The sequence below is a fragment of the Pinus tabuliformis genome, chromosome X (assembly GCF_031772625.1).
Source record: "Pinus tabuliformis cultivar Carrire ecotype Pingquan chromosome X, CPIR1, whole genome shotgun sequence".
In the NCBI taxonomy this organism is placed as follows: domain Eukaryota; kingdom Viridiplantae; phylum Streptophyta; class Pinopsida; order Pinales; family Pinaceae; genus Pinus; species Pinus tabuliformis.
In genome coordinates this window covers 257429151-257447069 of record NC_142308.1, presented here as the reverse complement: position 1 = coordinate 257447069, position 17919 = coordinate 257429151, and the positions used below count along the sequence as shown (strand labels likewise).

Here is a 17919-nt window from a genome sequence, read left to right as displayed (position 1 = left end):
GACTTACCAAAGCAATTGATGGATAGAGTACCAAAAATCAAACCATTAAAGCAATGAATATTTTATGCATATAGTATACGAAGACCAGTTTTGTGGCAGATAATAGCTTTGTAACTTGTCAGAAGAACCAGCAGTGCATTAAAACTAGCATGTGTTAAAACCAACAATAAATTATCACAATCCAAGGACCAAGTTCCCTATAGCAGTTATTTTATTGTCATCCCAGACTGCAATTTAGATCCCTAAAGTAGTCATCAAGTTGTTCTGTTGTATAATCTCACTTCCTGTCCTTATTTGTAGGAAATTTATTTTATGAACATGCTTGACAAAAGTCGCATATTGGTATCATATGTCATAATAGAGAAAAAGCTTACAATTCCACACGCTCATCGAAGAAACAAAAGGAAAGCAATAGCACAGATCGTTACCAACTTGATTTCTTCACCTACTGTATGGCAAAAATCAAAACAAAAAGGAGTACTAAGACATACAGTTATGCTAAAATTATTATCACTGCAGGAGAGTAAATGAGTCCATAAAAAATCTAACTAATACATTTAATGTTTCAATGGACTCATGGAGACTAGTGCTACCAGTGCAGGAAAAATAATCATGTGGCATGTTCCACGGTGCAATACATCAATTACCTTAGGGTGTGGACAATTCGAGCCATTGTCAAAATATAGGTAATGTTCAACAGGAGCAACAATTAGGATCATAACTGCATGCTTAATCTTTCTCTCTGGGCATTGTTTTAAATCTCCATGGGTCCTCACTTAATCTTGCCCTGGAGGTATTGTTCTAATAATAATTTGCATCACCTATAATCGACAATGGTCCTAGACTACCTCAGAGCAACTGAACCAGAGTTTAGAGTCTTCATAAACATGTTCTTGTTGAAAAATGTGTAACTAGGTTTAGCCTTCATAAATATGAAATGTACTTTTGATTCTTGTATATTATAAAATGAAAGAGAAATTAATATTATTATTTTTGAGCATGGGTTTCATGCTCAAGGCCTAGGTCAAGAAGTCAAAAGAGTCATTGTCATAAGTTGAAGACCCCATTGGGCACATTGTAATTGTAAAGAAAAATATTTTTGTCCTTAAAAGTGTCAAATACCCTTCAAGGCCAAGTCAGCCTAAATTAAGGAGCTACATCCACCTTGAGAAGCCTATATAAAGGAGGAATCTCAACCTCCTTGGAGGACATTCATCACTCACTAATCTAAGCGAAGGAGGAAGAAGAAAAAGGAAGCAACGAAGGAAGAGGACGACGGAGACTTGTCTTTGGGCTATTTCTCTCTCTAACGTGCGAAGGAAGGCTAGGGTTTCTGCAGCTGGTCTAAGTTTTTTCTTCTGCAGGTTTGATCTTGAAGAAGGAAGGGAAAGAAGGTCAGTGAAGGTCACAATAAGCCATCCTCAAGCTCCAGAAGGAAGAGAAAATCCAAGTGAAGGTCTGAGGAAGCCTTGGGAGGCTAGAAGAAGCTCACACGTGTGGCAGCAGCTGCTGCAGGAGGGCTGAAAATTTCAGACCTGCAGTAGAGGCCGAAATTCTGCAGCTGGAGGTCAAAGTTGTGCTACTGGAAGAGATTTCACTGGGTTTGACTTGGACAAAGGAAGCACATCATCCAGAAGGGTTGGACTTGGTCTTGGAGGGTATTGATCTTGGTCTAGAGGTCTTGGAATTCGTCAATTGAAGAATCTATAAGAAGAGAAGAGATTTGTAGGTTTTCCTCTCAAGTGGAGAGGTTTTGGCCCTAGCTTGCAACCTATATTCTGTGTTCTTGTTCTTCTTGTTTTGGTAGTTGTTTGATGATACACAAACATAATAATAAGTAAAGAAGCTAAATAAGTAAGAAAAGTAAAAATACATCACAAGCAGTTATCAATAAAAAAGAAATCACTCTAACCATTGCCCTAATAGATTTCTCAACATCTTTCACTGAAGAAGATGGTGCAGCTCTTCAACCGCCTACTGAGCCGTAGTTCATCTCATAGGAAACAGCAAAACCATGGAAACAACAAGCACAGCACAATCAACGGGAGTACATTCACAGAGCGCAATGGACAAAATACAAAGCTGAAATTGTATATTAAACAGAAATTTGTGGACAATTTTACAAACAGCAGTCAGGACACAATGGGCTCTTAGTTATTTACCAATATAGAAAGCCAATGCCTCTTTCACAAACAGCCTCCTACTCGAAGTCTTGGTTGACACACACCAAACATAAAATTGCAAGAGCCTTCTTTTACAAATTGGGCTTTACAGGCTTTTAGTTATTTACCTAACTAGAGGGCCAATTCCTCTTTCATGCCTCTTTTGCAAATAGCCTGTGTTGTGCAACTTCACAACACAGCCTCCTTCTTCTCAGTTCTATATCCAAGGGTCCTAGACTACACCTCAGTGCAATTCAACCAGAAGTTTCAAAGCTTTACTAAACTACTCATTGCAGGTGGCTGAAGAAGACAATGCAGCTCTTCTACCACCTACAGAGATTGCAATTAATCTCGAGAGAAAACGACAATATTGAAGCAACAAACACAGCACAATTAACTGAAGTACTTTCACAGAGCACAATGGAGGAACAATCCACACAAAGATTTAGTTATCTTGAAGGTGTCTTCCACAAACCACCTTCTTGAAATTTAATTCGGTGATATCCACCTCTTTAAAAACAATATTTGTGAAGTGTTTCACTCTACAACAATGGAAACCAATACCTAATGGTAACTAATTTTGTTGATGGCCTTTGAATCCACAAATCAAGGTTTATAACTATCAGACTCTCATGGTGGGACACACAACCTCCAAGCTATATGCAACTAACCTCCAATAAAGACTATCAATGAAGTTTAATGAGGGACATCTTTGACCCAGTGCCCACATCAATATTTGGTGTCAATGCCAAACCATTGACCACATTCTCACCTTCGGTGCCATTACAAAGGAGACAAGACACTGCTCCTGAAAATCTTCTACTAGTTTGTTGACTTTTAAATGGCATTTAACTCAATCCCAAGGGAGGGCCTATTTCAAAGACTTGGAGACATTGGCATCTTAGAGACTTTCCTCATTGCTCTTATGCATCTCTATGGAACTATATTGGCTCAACTAAGCATGGCACAAGGTTTGTCAAATTTTACCATGACCAACATCAAGATGAAGCAAGGATGTCCTCTCTCACCAACGTTGTTCAAGATATACATATATAAGCTAGAATCCTTTCTACATGAGCATATTCACTCAAGGATGGCTATCTCCCCTTCCTCATATCTTAATATCCATCCTACTCTTCATCGACAATGTAGTCCTAGCTTCTACTCCAAAGGGTCTCCAAAGGCAACTAGATGACTTATGAGTTATTTGTGATCTTCAACAATTGACAACTAGCCTTGGTAGACCCAAGGTTATGATCTTTAATGGCTTTAAGAGTGGCATACTTGATTTCCATTTCTACTTCCAAGGCAAGGAGATTGAGATCACGATGATTTACATGTATTTGGGTGTTTAGCTTTCTAGGCCCCAATTTAGTTCAAGACTAGCTCTCCAACCTCAAATCAACAAGGGATATGGTTCCCTAGCCCTTCTAGAGCAAAAGTGTTTTCAATACCACTTTCAAAACATTCAATCCAAGATAGAGCTTCTATGAAACATAATCAAGCCCATGGTTTTATACACCTCTAAGGTTTGGGGATCAAGTCTATTAGAGGAGGAATGGGTTGGGACAAAGAAAGTTCACATTTTATTGCTCCATGGCATAATTTATGTAAAAGGATTGTTCCTCAACACATCATACAAGCCAAGTTTGCAACACACCCTTTCTAGATCAAAGACAACTTTGCACTAGTTTGCCTACTTCATTAAGCATAAAGTTTCATTGATTCAACTGCCAACAGGGATCAATACCCTTACCTTGCATATCACTCCTCGAAGATCATGGTCATTACCTCAACAAGGTCCTTCTAACAAGTCCATTGATGTTTTGCTTAGGTTACGACCTATTACAATCAATAATTATCTCAATAAATAGGACACCCCACTCTAAATACTAAATGGATGCCCTTAGCCAACTTTTTTCAAACAAGCAAATGTTGAACAAGCTCATTAGGGAGAACATTTATAGACCATACACTCAGTTCAACAAGGTAAATCCATCCCATAACCTTGAGCCCAAGAAGGCCTTCTATGCAAAGTATTTCATGAAGATGAGGGATGGCATCATGTCCAGCCAATATATACTCTCTTTGCATTGGAAAAGGTTACCACTATCATGGGTCTACACCTAGGACAAATCTTTCATGTACAGTAGACACCACCCTCCATACTCATTTAGATATCAATAGAGAGCAACCTCTTCTAGGGAACATGTATTCAAATTTTCCATTACTTCCAAATAATTCAAAGCATATGTACAATCCTCCATAAGGGATTTCTTCACTTAAGCCTCAAATGATAAGAGATACCCACTAACTATCATTAAAAATTCAAAGTTCAACAACATCCCCCACTCCTCATCAACAAGCAATAACTCCGCAACTTGAGCACATCCTTCAAGCAACTCCAGCAAAGACATTTCTTTCCGGTTCTTCCATCGAGAGTTCCTTCACTTAGCCCTTGAATGATAAGAGAGATTCACCAACTATCAATAGAAATTCAAAGGTCAACAACAAGCAACAACTCCTCCAAGGCTTGAGCACATCATCCAAGCAACCCCAAATGAAGAAATTTCTTTTGAGTTCCTAAGAGGGTTCTTCCCTTCTCTCATACTCCCAACTTTGTATCTTTGTGTTTCTTTGAGGAGAGATTTTAGGTTCTAGCCTTTTGACCTTAAAGGATAGATTTGCTTTTATTGTCATCAAACTAGCACTCCACTATGTATTGTTCCTAATGTACCTAGCAATCCTTTTGATCATTAATAAATTATATTATCTTATCTACTCTCCCTTCTTCGATGATAAAACTAGCATTGCTTATAAACTCAAGCTTTCCCTAATTAATCCACAATCCAACAATGCTTGGACTTCCCTGATGATCTTCTCACTCTCTATGGGAGTTAATTTGCATGGCACATTGTTTGGCAATCTTCAAAGCAATCACAGGGGATAATACCCTCAAAAGTTCATTTGAGATAACTTCTCTTCTAGGATTACACTTCTTAAGAATGTAGGAGCCACCATTACCAATCTAAATCACAACATTGTTAAAACCCTTACAAACCTCTCTAGAGCCTAGGCTTCTTCAACTTCTTATGTAACTTCTTGTTCAAGGTGATCATCATTCACATCACAAAAATGCATTGCAACTACTCTTATCTAGGTGGCTTCCTTAGCATCCATCTTATAGCAAAAATGGTTCTCAACAGCAAGAGAATTTCATTAGAGGCATATCTTAATTGTTCTCGGCCCCAAACCAGTATCCCGTTCTGTGCCATATTATTGTTCGCTAGAATTATTTTTCACCCTCATAATGATTATAACCATTAAATTCTCTCGACTAGAATCATCCTCACTCACACGTAGCTATCAATCTTATTTTTATACCAAATTAGTACAACCCTTCTACCATGATAACAACACAACACAATTAACGTAAGTACTTTCACAAAGATTGCAAAAATCAAACGAGCACCTTTTTCGAAAACAACTTGTCAATCTAACCACACTTATGGCTTGCCTTAACCATTACATGCTATATGTCCCACAACCAACTACCTTCTATTGTCCAATACATTCTATTCTGTGATTCATTTAGTTGGCTCACTGTATGCAACGTTCATTTATCTAACCCATGGGACATCATTTTATCTGCGTCGATGATGGGCAAGGATTACAATAGCATGCACAAGCCACCTTGACATCCCGCTTAACATGCCTCTACAATACACAAATTATCAATATTCTAGGGATCCAATGACAAGCATATTCCTCCCTTTAATTCTAAGACCCCTACCACTCAGCCAACAGATGCTCCAGCATCAATAACTCAAACTCTTACAAGCCATTATGGAATATGTCACAATTCTAAATGTTGGGGTCATATTTTAATTAATTGCATAATCAACAGGTATCTCGCCTTATAATCTCCAATATATTCTAAAGTTGTTTTTGCCAATTCAATACAACATCAGCTTTTTAATCAGCCCATGTCATAAAAAAAATATATCATGCCCTAAATTCCACACACATTGGCAGATCCTATTATGAAGTAAATTGCCAACAAAATCCACAAATGAACTGTGCGCATAAAAAATAATTTTAATCTTGATCTATCACATTGCAAGAACAAAGAGAAATCCCGATAATTGCTTAACTTTAAATAATCAAAATCCCACAGATACATGCAATAATATCTAAATATTTTTTCCTAGCATTTGGCATCACATATTTCCACCAACAGTTCCTACAGACGCTGGCAGAAACCCCCAACTCAATCTTAAAATAATTGAGCACTCAAACATGCATATGTACTAGCTACTCGATTGTACTTCGCTGAGAAATGGGTCCTTCAGAAGTTCGGCAGCAGAAGGCCTTGCCGATGTAACTGCCAGACATTTTTCAATAAATTGCCTCACTTCTTGATTGGTAACTTTTTCCAATGCTGCAGGCCTTATACCAGAACTCACCTTCTTATAAATTTGAGCAACGCTACGGCACTCACTGTAAGGAATCTCCAGAGTAACCATCTCCAGCAAGCACATGCCAAAGGAATAAACATCGACAAGCTCATTGTAATCCTCTTCATATAATTCCGGGGCCATGAATTCTGGTGTACCAATAATAGTGTGTGCAGCATGATCATTTTCCAGGGTAGCAGCAAGACCCAGATCCCCAATCTTAAGAATGCCAGTATTGCCATTCACGAAAATGTTGCTGCAATTCAAATCTCTGTGAATTATGCAAGGCATATGACTATGCAGATAATGCAATCCATACAGTATCTGACGTGCCCAGTTCTTCACGGCCTTCATGGAGACATGCCGGTGCTTCTGACGGTACTGCCTCAGGGTACCCGAGGTGCAAACTTCAGTAATGAAATTCACGTGCCCTGTTTTTCTATCCAACCAGGCATTGTAGAACATAATGATGTTTTCATTCCTGAGAGACTTCAACAGACGGACTTCTGAATAGATCCTCTCAATGGAAACATCATCAAGATTTTGCAGAGACACCTTGTTCCAAGCAACCTCAATACCATCTTCCTGATCAAAAGCTCTGTATACCGTCTTCATGGCACCACGACCCAACACATCTTCATAGCGACCATACCTGCCAGTGGGATCCACTTCCACAAAGGGTTCCCTGTCCTTATCACTGGCGTCATATTCTACACCAGGCATTTTTCCTTTTCTTCCTATAAAGGAAAGGGAAAAGAAACAAACCCCAACCCCAGAATTCCAACAGTTTGTTTGAATTGCATTAACAGAAACCCTTGTAGGGTTAAATGAAGATAGAGGAAAGGAGATGTTCCCTGAATTCAGATGACGAACAGATAGCAAAGACGAAAGACTTTGCTACCATGGGGGTTACTGAAGATACCAATAACATTTTCGCTCCAGAGATGCTGAAAAGGCCAAGCCACCAGAATAAAAAAGCAGCCCAAAACAAGATTATAAATCCAGAAATTGGAAACCAATAATTAGATTTAAAAAGAGACAATCCGATATGAATTTATACGTTAATTTAGAAAACCAAAAACGAAAAAGGTCTGATAACAATAAACAAATAAGCGTTGAAAGGGTTTGAGGCAAGAGAAAACAAATATTATGAACAACAGGGTTCTTAAACAGCCAAAAAAATGGAAAAGAACCGAACAATAACAGTGCAGTGCCATCCAAACAAACCGATTACGCCTAAAAAAGCCCTCAAATCGGGTCTTGCAGAAAACATACCTGTTTTCCTGTCAAAGCAACGATCGCATAACAATTGTTCAGGAAAATTTTAAACCTCCCGAAATATAATTCATTGAAAAAGCAAAGAACATTGTTGAATATATCTATCCCCGGGCCGCCCATGAGTCGGTTTGGGTAACCAGTTAACATGTGCTTGACCGGGCCTCTGCCGTTTCAGAAAGGATAAGCGATGCGAGATTATTGGACAATCTGAGAGTGGAAGACCCGGCTCCTCTAAATGAGAGTGGAAGACCCGGCTGCTCTAAAAAAGTCAACGTGCACTTCTTTTGGGCCATGCAAATGCCAAGACGATAAGAATCAAGAAGTCAACCGACACGTGTTTTTTGGGCCATTCAAATTTCAAGAGGTCGAGAATCAAGAAGTGGTAGATGTGTAATGGTGTAAGAATGTGAAGTGGTATATCTTTAATGGTGCAAGAATGTTTCTAACTTGAGTGGCTTACATGAATTTTTTTTATGTGAAATCTAGATTTGTTTTGACTACTTTTCCAAAAGGTGGAAAAACCTATCAAACTCAGTTTGTCAAACCAACAGTGAGGACAGCCATCTCTGGCTGCTATCCGCGAATGTCAGTTGACACATCACTGTTATCAAGGAAAACCACGCCACCTGAAATAACCCGCTGGTGGTCCGTAAGGGAGCAGGCTTTCACTCCTGCCAGATGCCTCTGGGTCTTGGGCGGTTAACCTGTTTCCTTACGTCCGAGGAAGACGAGCTCTTAGCCAAGCAGAAGCAGTTTTAGGGCATACTCCAGGCCCGGATTTGTTTTGACTACTTAACAATAGGTTAGATTTATTTATCTTTTATACAGAGAAAATAAAAAAAATTAATGAAATTATATGCATATTTTTATTTACAATTTTGTTGAATTTATAATATTAATTAATAAATCAATTACAAAGTGTTATTTTTCTTTTATAGGACTTCCAAAAGGACAAACTTTTTAATAATACATTTTCTTATATCAAAAATCATGCATTTGATGTTGAACGTTTTCATTCTCCAACAAGGATTTACAATATAAAGGTTTATCAGGAAAAATACCATTACGACTATATTTGATCTGCAAACAAGCGACTTATAGCATACTCACTTTACTAACATGGATGCTATGTGGAAGTATGCTTATGGTCTCTCTTTCAAACTTGTACGAAGGACTCTATCTACAAAAAGGCCAGTAGGCCTCTATACTTTTTTGCTCTGCACAAGGATCTTTGTTCCTATGATGGTTGTAAGGTTTATGTTATCTATGTAAATTCTACTATGAATTAATTAAATGTCTCAGTTTATGTAACATACACACAAGAAACCAACTGACATTGCAATTGAAAGTCTCCACCCACAAATAACCAACTAATGTCAGGTCTCCACCTCTGTTGGAAGTTGAGTACTCTATTCTCAAAATTGATATCTAAGGCTTGGATTTGCTACTAAGGTATCAAGATCAATGCTCAGTAACAAACCCATGTGGATTGCGCTTCACTTGCCAACAACATGAGATGCACATTGTTCTTTACAACCAACTCCCTCTCTTACATGTGCACAAATACATGCAACAAATTAATGTAAAAAAAAAGGGAAAAGACTTGTGAGCTCAAAGAAAGCTCTACAACTCATATCATAAGGATCGATTCATTTCAATCTAAGAACTAACCTCACAAATCTAAACTTTTCAAATTATTTGAATGCCAATAGAAGTAGAAACAAACTTTGTGCCAATAACTTGGTCAAATTTAGTCTCCCACTATTTATGTGATTAGTGAATTCTCTCTCATAACAACTTGCTAGAATGGTTTTATGACACAAATTAGTGTTACTCATATGTCTTCCCAAATTTCAAGATGAATTGGCTTGAACATAAATCTTTTGATTGTAGTTCACTTAGTTTAAAACTTATATGCTTATTGTATGGCATTGATGTCCAATCCCTTTAAATGAACAGTTGATTCCACATGCCCCTTCAATATATGTAGTTCTCTTAATGTTGCAATGATGGCATGTTTTTTTTCCTTTCTCTACAATCATGGATGAATATCCAAAAGCAATGTAGGCATTGGGAGCAATCAACCCATGTAAAGTCATCTAAGCATGTGCCCATTTGGCTTCTTTATTCTCTCTTCCATAATCTTCCTTTGATGTGAAAGTTATCTCCCTCTCAAAGAGAAACTCCCAAGCTTGTCCACTAAGAGTGCAATGATTGCAAGCTTGATTATATCTAAAGGAACATATATACCACAGTGCAAAGCTAGATCACTCCAACCCATCAACTAAGATGTTATGTTAGTGTTTAACCAGCAAGGAATTGAATCATTACAACGCCCACTCTCAACTCATTCATACGATTGCATATTAACTTGAGGGACACCCACAACTCTCGACCGACTTTTGGCTCTATGGTGTGCAATTAGACGTCATCAGGATCATTAGCAAAAAAGCTAAGTGTTCTCAATTTCTATCAACCTTGAATAAAATGTATGCTTAAGTATTTCCCATAATGTCCAACAATTTATGAGGATTGTAATCCTAAATGTGAGGGACAAAATTAGAAAAGTAGCTAAGAATTTGCAACAAACAATTTCTAATAGCCATATATCTCAAATATCGAAGGGAATATGATGGTGGACATTCTAGAGCTATTGACATCCATACCACAAAAGGAAAAAGATGGGTTTTTTTTATATAGTTATGAGCTATCAAAGTTATCAAATGAGATTTAAACTCATCATGCAAGCCCATTAACAGTACTAAGAGCATCCCATTCAGCATAGGTAAAAGCATCGATAATATCACACATACAGCTTGCACAACAATGAAATCAAACATAATAAATCATCATGAACTCATAAATTTACTCTGAAAACCCAAAAGGGAAATCTAGATTCTAATAGGAGCTTAGTGTTTCATTTTAACAATCTCTAGTTATAATGCTTACATGGCTCTCTATGTGCCTCTTCATCTCTTGGCAAAAATAGCCATGGAGAAAGGAGGAGGAAATAGGAAGTGTTTGGGGATAACATGAACAACAACATGCATGACTCTTTATTTCCCCTTCCTAAGTGTTCTCTATTTTTTTTTAGATATTTTAATTAATCCATTTGTCATTATGTTGAGCCTTGATAGCACCCCTTAAATTTTTGCCAAAAAATGTAGGGATTCTCCTACCAAAATTTCATTTTAATATATTTTTTGTGAATTTGTTGGATCTTTCACTTTGATTTTGTTTTCTAGTAACTGATTGTGTTGAATTTGCTAGACCCTTCAATTGTTTTCTTTTTAAATGATAGGGTTTTTATTAAGATTTTTTCTTAGCCTGTGATTATTACATTATAAATAACCAAATTAACCAAAACTCGTGTAAAACATTAAAAAAAATCTTTAAAAAACGTTAATATTTAAACACTCTATGTTTGTTTAACTTTTACCTTTGTAAATTGGGCAATATCAAAACTTTGTATGTTCTACTTATTTCTCAAAAGTCTCGGTATCCTCATGACCCACATTATTTTCATATTATATGTTCAATCCTCAAAATTCCCATGTTTTCCTTGTTTTATGTTTGAAAATTGTGATGCTTTTCGAGATACCGACCCTTGGCCATTTCTTCATGTTTATTCTCTAAAATCCCCGAAGTATCGATATGATCTAGATATTTTCACTTCAAGGATGCATACAAAATTGCATTTAAAAGAGCATGTAACCATAGGATGCATACACATATAAGAAAAAGAAATAAAAGACAACCATGAGAAACAAAGGCACACACAAGTTGATAATAGAGTTCACCCAGTGTGGGTTACGTCTTGGGGCCCTGCTCAACGTTGGGAGGCCTCTTTCATTAATCTTCAGTGAAAATCAAAATGCATACAATTACAAAAAGGCACCTTATACCTCCACTTCCGGGGATGCCTTGAAAATGCACACATCTGCTGAAGAAATGGACTGCACCGTTGAATTCATGGCGAAAGATCGTGAAAAATGGTTGTAAACTCGACCCCTTTCTACTTCGGTCAAAATATGGATCCCCGAGAATCTCAAATATTCCCCAAAGATTCCTTCTCGTGGATTGACTGGAATTCGGCTACCCATATGAAAAATCTGACCTCACCACTATGCTCCTTATGAAAAACTGAGAAAAATGAGTATAAATTTGGTATCATTTCGCCTCTATAAAAAATATGCCTCCAAGGGAATCTAAAGATTCCTCAACATTTTGCATAAAGGAAATATTCTTAGAATATTCCCTTGGAATATTCTCTGAAAGATGCTCTCTCAAAAGATGTGTTTATGCACGGTTCCATTTTCTCTTAGTTCTGCCTCCTTTCTCTCATCTCTCCTTGGCCTCCCTTGGGTGAACGGTAACAATGTTGGGGTCATAAATCATTTTGTGGGCAAATTTATCAACATGTCCACCTAGCATCTTGGTTGGTGAATGACAACTTAGGTAATTGGTTGGGGGAGAGTCAGGTTCAAAACTCGTTGTCCCATCCTTAGCGTTCATTGTGATTTATTTTTTTTGGTTTCGGTGTTTTGTGTTTTATGGCGAGATTATTATGGGGTCGTCGCATTGGGCGGGTCAGCCTATGTGGTCGGTGCGGGTTCAAATCCCACCGCCCCCCCAAACTTATACATGGCCATTGGGCATTTTACATATATGGCCACAAGGGTGGCGATTTCGATGGTTAGATGGCCTGTCACCCAAATTCTTTTTTATTTTTATTTTTATTTTAAACAATTCGTTCAAAAAACTGTCAACGGAATTTTTGGGGCCACCAGAAAAATTAAGTAGGTGGCAATTTCTCCCTTTCAAACCGCTGGAAACTGTCACCATGAAGTGCCATTTTGTTGCCTCGTTAACAGCCGCCAATTTGGCAGACTCCACCAGATTTAGCAAGTCTACCATTTTTAGCTAGGCTCCAAATTTAGTTGGCACTCTGCCAAATTTAGCTAGTGGGCCTAGTTGACCAAAACTTTGACTGTGAATATCTTGAGCATACGAACTCAGATTTGAGTGTCGTTTGCGTCGTTCAAATCAGGATGATGAGTTCTATGTTATGGTCCTAGTTTCAATGAAATCTTAAGATTTTTATTTTTGATCCTATCCTGAGCCACCTTCGGTTTCTAAGCCTCTCTAGAGCCACCTGAATCATTCCTCCCCACTGAGGAGCTTTTGGTCCTGCAAAAGCATGAACATTGTCTGCAATCTGTTGTACTTCCTCGTCTACTCAAAAATTTCCCTTAACAGGCCACACTTCCTTCTCCTTCACCTTTGTTCTTCAGAGCCGTAAGTGATGAACCAACACCTATACCCTATGTAAACATGTAGTAAAAATCGCAACATACATGTTTTTTACAAGACCAATCATGACCCAATCAATTCCCATACTTGCCGAGAGTTTATAACACACTCTTTGGTCAATTTTATATCAAAATCATAACAGAAACCAATACCCCAACTATGAACAAAAGGCCAAAAACATCATCATGTTGCTTTAATAAGTGATGGAAAACATATCATAACTTTTACAAAGATCTCACAACATGTGATTTACAAAATGCAGCCATGACAAGCTACTATATCTAATAAAACCATCTCTTAAAGTGAATGGGTCATCTCCCTGTGGTTGATTCGCTTGTTGAAAAACTTCACCAACTAGTTCCTTCATGGGTGTTTTCTGGTCATGGAGTACCTGACATGTGGTTCTCTAGTATCCATGCTTGTTGCAGTGATTGCAATGATTCTTCCTCCTCCAAAATTTCTAGATTGACTTGGAATGCTTGTTCCTAGTACACCTCTATTGGGGTGAACTTCCTGTGGAATCCTCATTATCACTGGAATGTTGGGAGGTGCTCCCATCATCCATCATTGATTGGTCACTGGTTGTCTTGGAGCATTCTCCAACCTCCTTTCTCACATAACCAAGTCTTGTGTAGTGAGGCAATTCCTCCACTTTGATGGGATTCACAATGCCCTGGCCATTAACATCGGGGCCCTTTCCTTGATACTCCATTTTCTTCATCAACTTTGAACCAATTCATGTAGTATGTTTATGAAAAGTAGCGATATCATCATCATAAAGAGAACATGAAATCGAAGAATCACTTTTTACCTCAGGCTTGTTATGGTGCAACCTTTCAAGGCCTCCTCCTTGGCTTGTAACTGTTATGAAACCAGCTCAAGAAAAGATAGATCAACGCCTTAGAATTCAGCCTCTTCGAGGGGGCAACCTCCTTTATATTACATAAATGAACAATTCTTGGATGACTCAAATGAAAAGACCTCCTTTCTATATATAGGAGTCTAAGGGGTCATAATATAATCAGAGCTGACATAACAATAATAATGTAAGGGCACAATAATAACAATAGTGGGCTTCTATGGGGCATAATAGTAACAATATGGGCACTACATGGGTACATCAATATAATAAGGGGGTTTTACTAATAAGAATAAAGGGTTACACTAGTAGTATAGGGGCCTAACATGCCCCTCTCCTTTAAAAAGTGTTGTCCTCAATGCTTGAGTAGTTCTTGATGCTTCTGTATAAACTTCTTGTCCTCTGATGTGGAATCTTCAGCGGGTAAGTTCTTCCACTTGATGAGATACTCTGAAATTGATTGATTTCGTAGCTGTCGGGTTCTTGTTTATGTAACTGCTCCAGGTTCGAATATGATTTTTCCTTCCTCTTCAATCTGGCAATATTGTTTGAATTGGGATCTTTTGCAACTTTTGAATAAGTGGCCATACTTCTTCATCCTTCTTCCATTCATCCCTTGCTTCGTTTATCCAATCTGATTGGATAATATAAACAACACAAAACAATGCTTCCACATCCTGATCCTTTCTTGAGAGTGCATCTGCAATAAAACTTTGCTTCCATTTTCTATAGATGATGTCAAAGTCATAACCCAACATATTTGTGACACATTTTTTCTGTTCTTCTAAAGATAATAGTTGTTCTAAAAAGTATTTAAGAATATCATGATCCATTTTTACCTTGAAGTGTGTTCCCATTCGGTAAGGTCGTCATTTTTTAAGTGCATGTAGTCCAACATTTCCTTCTCATAAATAGCTTGCTTGAGATGTAGCAGTAAAAATACCCAATCACCTACATCAAAACATTTTTCACTACGATGTTGATCTACCTGTTGTTTCATTCGATTTTGCACCAAAGTGGCATTATCCTTTGAAAGTTGGAGAACTTGTTGTTGATGCTCGATGTGATCTTTCACTGCTTGAACTTTTTTCTTCTTGATATGTCCTTCTAGCTTTAGGGTTTAAGGAGTGGTAATTTCTTCCAATGATTTACAAGATATGGTCTGATTCATTTCTTCTATCTCTTGGGTTGGGTCTTGGTGTATATCCTCTTCTTTTGATGTTTCTTGATCCTTTTCTTCCTCCTCTTCATACTCTATGTAAAATAATTTCTTCTCAACACACTTATAACCTTTAGTGCATTTGCTATCACAATTGTAACAAAGCCCTTTTTCTCTTTTTTCTTCCAATTGTTATGGTGTCAACCTTATAGGTTGTGGAAGACTAGGGGCAACAACACTTCCATCTTTATAGTTGTGAGTGGTATGCTTCCTGGTTGCCATAATTTTTCTTTCCATTTTTCTTGCTAACCTGAATGCCTTCTCTAATGAATTAGGTTCCCAAAGGCGAACATCATGTTGGATATTATCCTTTAAAGACCCTATGAACACATCAATCCTATGCTCCTCTGGAATATTTTTTACCCTTATGTTCAATTTTTGGAACTCCTCAATGTGCTCCATTATTGAACCCTTTTGTTTGAGACTTATTAATTGGCTAAAAAAGTGTTGCTTTTTGTATCCTCATAATGTGTTGTCAATTCTTCCGTAAAAATTGCCCAATTGATAATTTATTTACAAGAGCAAAGCCATTAATACCATACAAACTGATTTGGTTCCAAATATAAAGTTGCAATGTATACCTTTTGTGTGTTTTGCACATTATTGAGATCGAAAAATTGTTCCATCTGTAATATCCATGTTGCGAGATCCTTGCCATCAAACTTCCTCATATTGATTTTTGGAATATGGTGGGTCTTCGATCCCACATTAGAGTCTATGAAATCATGATTAACATTTCTTTTGTTCGCATCATGAGTTTCCTTTACAACCTTTTCACCATTAGTAAGTATTTCTTGTAGAAAATTTGTCAAATCTGTCTTCAAATCTGCCATGTCTGTCTTCAAATCTGCCATGTGTCTCTTCAAATCTGTCTTCAAATCTATCTTCAAATCATCCATCTTAGCTTCCATGCCCTTTATCTTAGATTCCACGCCATTTATCGTAGCTTCTGTTAGCTTTTGTGAGCGTGACATTTGTTGCAGTTGTTCTTGTAATTTTGATATATCATGTAGCATTTCTTCCTCTTCTTCATGAGTCATGCTAGGGCTTTCAGGTTCCTTACTAGGTTTTTGCATTTTCTTTCCTCAGGGCATCTATTACTGATAATAATGCTCTACTATGCCCTTTGAATTCCTTCAAAATAAATTTTGAAACCAATCTTAAGCAAAAATTTAAAAGAATCTACACACCTTTTTTTACTTTGTAGGAGCTCGATATTGCCTCTGATGTATCTTTGTACTTTCAGATCATCCAGTTCTGAAATTGCGACCTGCAATATTCCTCTGTGTCCTCTTTCCAATGCCACCAATCTGATCCAAATTGGATTCTCCAAGGAAGAGTTATGCAAAATCTCCCACAGTGACCTGATTCTAGACTAGTTTAGTAGAGCGAACTTGTACGATGTGTCACGAGTCACTGTTTCGACCTTTGGCTCTAAGAAATATATAAAAGAAACTACAGTCTGTCCTCTTTCTGTACCTTCTTACAAAATTTCAATCAGATGCTCAGAGAGAAAGTTATGACGATTTTCCCCAGGTCACCTGTTTGGAATGAAATTCAGGAGTCTGTAAGAAGACCAACTTCCTCAGATCATATCTTCGCAAATATAGCGCGAACAGCTCTGAAATTCGGACCCAAGATTCAGCGTGATTTCTTCTCAAATGGGTTTTTTTTTAGCTTCTGAAACGTCGTAGAAAAAAGTTATAGCGAAAATTCCACGATGACCTGTTTGGAGCAGCGAAACCCTAGAATCCAAAGCTCCGATACCAAATGTTATGAAACCAGCTCAAGAAAAGATAGAAAAGATAGATCAACGCCTTAGAATTCAGCCTCTTCGAGGGGAAACCTCCTTTACATTACATAAATGAACAATTCTTGGATGATACAAATGAAAAGACCTCATTTCTATATATAGGAGTCTAAGGGGTCATAATATAATCAGAGTTGACATAACAATAATAATGTAAGGGCACAATAATAACAATAGTGGGCTTCTATGGGGCATAATAGTAACAATATGGACACTACATGGGTACATCAATATAATAAGGGGGTTGTAGTAATAAGAATAAAGGGTTACACTAGTAGTATAGGGGCCTAACAGTAACTCACATTGTAACCTTTGTTTCTTCTCCTCTACTTCTCGTAGGAGTCTCCTTAGTTCATCATTATCCGCTTGGATGCTCTAGTTAATCTCCTCAAGTTCTTGGAGCCATGTAGTCTTTGGTGCCCGTCTCATCTTTGGCACAACATCTATTGAAATATTTGTCTCATTGCTTGAATCCGAATTTAAATCAATAGGTCCATCTTCTGCAATCCCAATAGTTGCAATTTTCATCTCATCAATTGAGTCATATCCCAGGTCAATTAGTCCAACACCTGCAAATCCTACTGTTATGATCTTCTCCTCATCCTCTGATTCATATTCTTGGTCTTGTTGCATGATAGTGATTGTCTTCTACTTCTTTTTTCTACCATTCCTCTTTGGCCTCAATTCTGGATGTAATTTCCAACAGTGCTCCTCATCATTCCCTTCTTTCTCACAATGAGTACAAGAGGGCTTTGCTTCTTTTCTTTTAGTTGTTGTTGCCCTCTTTGGCCATTCATCTTTCTCATGATTCCCCCTGCTTT

At 37.6% G+C, this 17919-nt stretch overlaps 1 pseudogene across 1 annotated transcript; it reads right to left on the bottom strand.

The window, feature by feature from the left end:
• Nucleotides 1–6255: 6255 nt before the first annotated feature.
• On the bottom strand, nucleotides 6256–8110 carry LOC149139356 (putative serine/threonine-protein kinase WNK11 pseudogene; annotated as a pseudogene). Its single transcript, XR_016264071.1, has 2 exons — nucleotides 7895–8110; nucleotides 6256–7566 (listed from the first exon to the last, which is right to left on the bottom strand). The product of XR_016264071.1 is annotated as a putative serine/threonine-protein kinase WNK11 pseudogene (transcript).
• Nucleotides 8111–17919: the final 9809 nt, after the last annotated feature.